Consider the following 6776-nt stretch of genomic DNA (forward strand, 5'->3'; position numbering starts at 1 on the left):
CACTCGAAGTTCTGTTCCCCATCACTGGAACACTGCCTGTTCTTTCAGGACCTGCCATCATCTGCGGATGGGCATTCAATAATTGTATTGTGTGTGTGTTTCATTCAGAATCAGATCCGCTATCATTGCTATTAGAGAAAATCTGTGGGTTCACATCCAGTGCATTTTTAGATCTGCGTGCTTTTCTCGCCACGGGCGCATACATGGGACATTGTGTGTGTGTGCGTCTGTGTGTATGGGGATATTGTCTGTATCGGCTTTTGGTACTAATGTTCAGGTCTGTGCTTGCATGTGTGAACATGAAATTGTTCGGTTCTGTGCATGCTATTGCTATGTTGTATATTATTGTATGTATGTGTGCATTTCCACGAACAGTGTAGACGAGCGTGGAGAGTACATTCATCCCTCATCAACCACTTCCCCTTGGGCTTACGTGAGTTTTTTCTGCGTACCTCTCTGATACTGTATTGATGCCGGCACCTGTACCTCGATGTGTTCCTCTATCTGCAGTCGCCTTTAACCTTCGGTCAAGGTAACGTTTATTGTGCTCTATTTATCGTGCGAATCAAAATAAACAATAATAACACAAGTCGTGCTAGAGTGACGACATGTGCGTGTAGTAGGGTTGATGCGATGGGACGTTATAATTAGGTGGAACAGAACACACATTGGGCAGATTGATTGGGCATCATTGATTGTGCTCAGTCTAAACAGTGAACATAATAATTATCTCCAGTGACAGACTGTAGCGGCTAGCCTCCAATAGGTAGCTGGCACTAGTCGCTACTGCTTGTTTGACAGGTGCCGCCAGAACCCCTGTTGTGTCATGCTATAGATGCACATGCCCTGTTCTGGGGCATACTGAGGTACTTTGATTTTGTTGACTGCATGTAGACAGCATCCAATAGTAGTACTCGTAGACCTTGGCTCTTTGTAGGTCAACCACCATCGCATGGATCGATCGGTGACTATGCACTTGGAGGTTGGAATAGCCCGCGCTGAACAGATCTTGCCATGGCCCAGGGAGTGAACTCGCTTACTCGACTATCCCGGTTTTAGTTAACCAGCATGAGTGGTGCAATTTGTCCATACCATGTTGCGAGCTCACAGTTGTTTGGGCAGGTTTTGAGCTGCACCACGAAACAAAGCGAAATAACGGCGTGACTGTAGAGCAAGGAAGCGGCGAGACGGCACTTCCAGGACGAGACAGGCAGTAGAGATGTGTTCACAGCACGAGCAACCTCTCAAACCCTGCCGGTACTCCACAGTTACAAGAAAATGTCGGCCTGGACGACGCGCCAATGCAAACCTGCTACATCCACCCAGGCAGATAGCTGCCAAACCAGGCCAATGTCGACCCACTGCATACCGGTATGTCAATGTCAAACAGATCCTGCAGGAGAAGACTGGGATGATATTGGCGTCCAGTGTACGGACACCAGTCACATTTCCTGCGTCTTTTGCAGCATACAGGATAGACTCATCACTGTAAAGTCCACTACTTCGTGATTTTTATTTGTAGAATACATGACAGGCGTATTCAGTGTGCCTCGCAGGACTGCGAGATGCTGCAGAAGACCAGTTTCGACCTTTCTGGACCGCCATTCACCGACGGTGGGCTACACGATGCTGGTGGAACTAGATTCCAGTGAAAACCCAAGATTCCTTTGCTCCTGGACGCTCCGACGTGTTGTGATATCTGCCAGGTGCGCAGTAACTAGTATTTTCATCGCTATAGCGAGGACGACGCCGATCGGCAAACTCTCGCTCACAGCCATCACCAGCCTCTCAAAACCATCACTTGGCATCCCCCAGAGGTATAGGAGAAAGCCAAAGCAGCTCTCAACAAACAAAAGCTAAGGACGATGGAAAGAGAGCATGTCAAAAAGAAGACGAACAGTATGAAGTTCAAATGGGTTTGAACACTCGTTCCACCAACTATACCACTTTCAATAAATCGTGACGCCATTTTGTTTTAACACGCATACGGTCCATTGTTCTTTTATTATTATTTATTACAACATCTCAAGACTCGGCGGAAACACCGGCCAATGTTACGAGAGTGGGTGATTGCCAACCACGGCGATAAATAGAAATAAGTAAAATTCAAGAAGCGCAAGGAGCTGAAACTCACAAGCTGAGTCCACCACGTCCCCGACCACTACCCCTAGCCCTATTAGTATGCTACAGCCTATAGGCTATACCGTGTCTTGCTTTGTACCTTCATGTGACGTCGGCTGATGCTGTGCGTGTACACGTGACATAACTAGAGCAAAAATAGGTGACGTGGGCCTTGTCTGAACCTTTGCGTGAGGTGTTTTTCACGTCATTAGAGGCAGACATTAGACTCCCACACTCATTCAGAGCGCGCAAGAAGCAGTACACGTAGATCAACTGTGGCGGGTGCACTCCGACTCAGTGCTCTCAACTCAAGCAGAGTCATAATCAAGGCAAGCTTGCATTCGAACGGACACACGTAATATAATACGGAGCATCAGCAAATCGAATTTTCGATTTGATTATTCGAATGGCAAAAAGAAAATCAGAGAGAAAATTCGAATGAAAAAGAGGTTCAGCATGTAGCGCAGTCCAGTATTTTCGAATCGAGTTTTTTTAGCTTGAGCAGTTGAGGACTGGGATTTTGGGATGTGCAATGAACGGAGTTGCTGTTGTTTCTCATTGCCTTTGGGGATGACGCGAAGCGGCGGATGCTTCATCCGATTCAGGCTATTGGCGATAGGATCTCTCTTGGAGACCCCTTGAAAAGGCGGATCTCGGCCGAGCTCCTCCGCTATCCCTTGCATATCAGGAGATTTGCGGACGAATAGGTGAGGGTGGGCCCTACACTGCCTCAGCAGAATGAGATCCATGGTAAGGTCAACCCTCAAATATTTGGCACACTTTGAGTTGCCCTCTCCCTGCGGGGAACTCACGATAGACGCAGATGCCGAGACAACGCCAGCAGGGCTACTGCAGTACTGGGAGCAGGAGGCATACCGGGGCTGGTAGTTGGTGACAAAGCCATGATTCCAGGATACTTGAAATGAAACAAAATGCACACTTGATAAAACGTTTCACAGTTCGAGAGAGAGGAAAGCGTCAAGATTGACAAGAAGTCCTGACTAGTACTTTAGTAAGAACTAGTAGCTACATGCGCAAGAATGAGTACTCGTAGTGCGCCGTGTACTAGAGCACGCGCGGAGCATTCGAAAAGTATTCGAAAAGTATTTTCTGTTTGCGGGCATTTTTCAGTCGAACAAAGCCCTAGTTGCGACTGATTGAGTGCTTTTCGTGACGATTCTCGAATTTCATTCGAATATTCGATTTGCTGATGCTCCGTAATTAAATAATTATTATGATGTTCGAAGGCTAGCTACACGTATAAAAGCCAGCCTTCGACAATTTATATGTTTCAGTTGGTTCGCCGTCGCGCTAGCTACCACTACAATGGTCCAATACTAGTATACGAGGTTTGCTTTGCCAGTGGACAGATTCCTTCGCTTCTTCTCTAGATTTGCTGATGGTGTTGTGGTCACAAAGTAGCTAGGTGAATACAGCTGTTGCCGTAGCTGAAAGCCAAATTCTTGTCGAGCCGTGCAAGGCTGAATATACTCGGCAGAATCTCACCTACACGGATAGAAGGCTCTCACTACCACAGACGGTAAGGTGGACCTTCCTTTAACATTTGCTTCTACTAATTTTGCTGCATTTTCCGGGGTAATTCCCGTTGTTGGTGCTTATTTTTTTCGCATGAAAGCAAAGTTGCGATAGACTTATTTTTGACGGAGTTACGAATGTTTGTACCCTGATCTAACCACTGCGATGTACTGCGCAAATCTCATGACGTCTATACGTCATTTATAATAGTCGTTTGGCGTACAGCGCGCATGACGTGTATAGACTAGTCTAGACGTCATAGGGCTTGAAAGTGCTACGTCACAGCATAGCAATAATTTCAAAAATTCAAAAACTGGATCCACTTGGATCCAGTTTTTGTATGGATCCAAGCACATTTCAAGCGGTCTTACTCACAGCAAGGTGATGTAGCCAGTGAAACTGACTGATTTGGCTAATAGGGGCGGGGTGACACCTGGTGGCGAAGTAAAAGTCACACATGCATCGACATGAGTGGGTTGCTATGCACCCACATACTGAGGCTATAGCAAAATCACACCTTAGTGGATCCAAAATAGAACTCTGATGTCAACTTACTGCTCCCTGGCCGTTTTGACGTCATGACTTTCAAGCCCTATTAGCACGGAAAGGTTTAACCCTTTCCCTTTCCGTGCTAATGACGTCTATAGACGTCATTGTACGCAACACGCCAAACGACTAATGACGTCTATACTATAGACGTCATGAGATTTGCGCAGTACATTGCGCAGTACATCGCAGTGCATAGGTCAGTGTACAAACTTTCGTAACTCCGTCAAAAATAAGTCTATCGCGACAATCGATACACCGTTAACGTTGGAAAGGTATTGTGCTCAGCTTTCCAGCGATATAAAAGTTCTTTGCGATAGGAGAAAGATTGACGGAGCTCGAGCGGCGACAGTGTGAACACAAAATTCACTGCACTGAGCGATCCTCAATTTTTTGTGACTGCGTTCACAGTTTTCTGTTGCGTGCCAGGGGATTTCCCTTTGTCACAGCGCATGCGTAATGGACACCCGCGGAAGCAAATGGATCTCAGCGTTGCAGCGCAGTTTGAATCGTGAAAATTGGCTGAAGGCTGGAGCGAGAACTGAAAAAGAATGTGAGATCGAGTTCCTGTGCCTTTTCGAGGCATCGTGAGGTAGCTTCAAGATGACGTAGGAGTTGCACTGCTGTGCATATTGAGTTGAGAGTTACCAGAATGGATTCCCTTGGTCCTGATCTTTCCAACAAGCCCAGGATGATGAAAATCCATCAAGGTAAACTGAATTCAGAGAAAAATTCGTTCGGACCTGTGCGCGAAAACGACACCAGGAGAGTCAGTGCGCTGGAAAGCCAGTTTGCTGGAGTAAAAGGGGCCAGCACGGCAAGGGTTAAAAAACGTTTCATCGATCAGCACTAACACTGGGCAGATATTCACTTGAAATGCATGACGTTGTGGGAAATGAGAGATCGGGTGTTCAGGTTTTTCTGTTTGCACTACCGCAGCAAATCGGTCTGTCATTGCGTGTTGTTTGGCTTGCTCTAGGTTGATCAGGTTTGCGGATTGTGGTACAACTGCTGCCGCCAAAGGCCTGATATTTGGAAGATGAAGAAGAGGTGAGTCTTGTTAACTCTATTTCTGTAACTGGCTGTCTGCCTAAGTTCAATTCGTGACAAACATAAATATTGTGTTATCATTTAAGGAAACAATTGAAGGCGTATCTGATGTCCACTGAACTCGACTGATCACACAGCATTGAGGCCGAGGGATTGTGTTCCCAAATTTATGTTAAAGAAAATGGACCAAACAGATTGAATACAGACAAGAACACGATATGCAACAAACGCACAGGAGTGAAGCGAGAAATGGCAACTAATCTCGCAAGATGTGAGCTTCGACACTGCCAGAGTGTGGGATTCCTCATTAGCAGCAGCACGATGCCTAACCCAAGAGACACACAAACAAAACAATGCAAGGACGCAGCAGAGTAAATGAAATCGTGCACCGAATGAAAGGCGTGTCCAATGTGGAAAGAAGTGTCAGAGCCGACGCAATCCACACCGTCAAGTAAAGGCGATTTAGTAACTGAGCGTTTTCGTTCTCTTCTCACCATGGAATATTGGAAAATGTCGAATACAGCAACTTAAAGAGCTAAAACCAAAGGAAAGATCGAAATCTCACACTATACGTCATAAGGAATTGAAAATGTTCCGTTACTAAAGTGCCTATACTTGACTGCGGATGTGTATGTGAGGGGGTGGGGGTGTAGATTAATACAAGAGTAAAGATACAATTGCACTGACCACAACTGGCAAACACTGAGGCATCGGTTGACATTTTTCTTGGTATTGTTGGCCACTGTCAGAGAGTGGTGACTTAACGCTCAACTGTCAACTCTATGTTCTTCCTTTTTTACTCTTGTTTTCATGGCATGTTTAGAACCGTTCAATGTTGTTCGGAAGAACAGGTGGAAGAAGACAATGTTCACCTGCCCTACAGTCTTCGGGGGCGTCCTGTTGGTCTACGTCAGTTCTCAGAAAGCCATACCGAGACGGATTGTCATCAGCCTGGGCCCGTTTCAGATAGCAATGATCAAGGTGATGTAGTGCACTCCACGGTCGTGTCCGATCTGAAAGATCTGAACACAGCAGATATGCATCACAAGTTAGTGCGCCAAAGCTCGTGTAATCTCCATAGTCTCTTGTACGATGTGTGGATCTCATCACTTCTACCTCTCCTTGATGTCAGGTCAATTTTTCGCCTTTGCCGCGTGTCGCGGAACCTACGAGAACTGTTGATGACGGAGCAGACATTCAAGATTCTCTGTGTGGCGAGTACGAGTACTGGGTGTGAGAGGAATGACAGCACGTACACTTGCCAGAAATGATGGCATCAGTTACGGTGCTCTCGAATTTGGTGTTGCTTGCAATACAAATTATTAGTATCACATCCAGCTAGCCTACGTTTCATTATTACGTCACCGCCAACAAAGCTGTACAAATTCACAGTAACCCTGCTTCACACTTTCCATAGTAGGCTTAAGGGTTTAACCCATTGAACGCTGATGACGTCTATAGACGTCATTGAAAATGCCCCCCATGCGCGGGATGACGTCTATAGACGTCATGGGATATATAGT

The 6776-nt window shown here is 46.1% G+C and overlaps 1 long non-coding RNA gene across 1 annotated transcript; it reads left to right on the plus strand.

Annotated features, from left to right (window-relative positions):
- Positions 1-3431: 3431 nt before the first annotated feature.
- On the plus strand, positions 3432-6361 carry LOC135811440 (uncharacterized). Its single transcript, XR_010552601.1, has 3 exons — positions 3432-3661; positions 5183-5253; positions 6077-6361. It is a non-coding gene; the product is annotated as an uncharacterized LOC135811440 (long non-coding RNA).
- Positions 6362-6776: the final 415 nt, after the last annotated feature.

Source organism: Sycon ciliatum, chromosome 1 (genome assembly GCF_964019385.1).
Source record: "Sycon ciliatum chromosome 1, ocSycCili1.1, whole genome shotgun sequence".
Classification (NCBI taxonomy): Eukaryota; Metazoa; Porifera; class Calcarea; order Leucosolenida; family Sycettidae; genus Sycon; species Sycon ciliatum.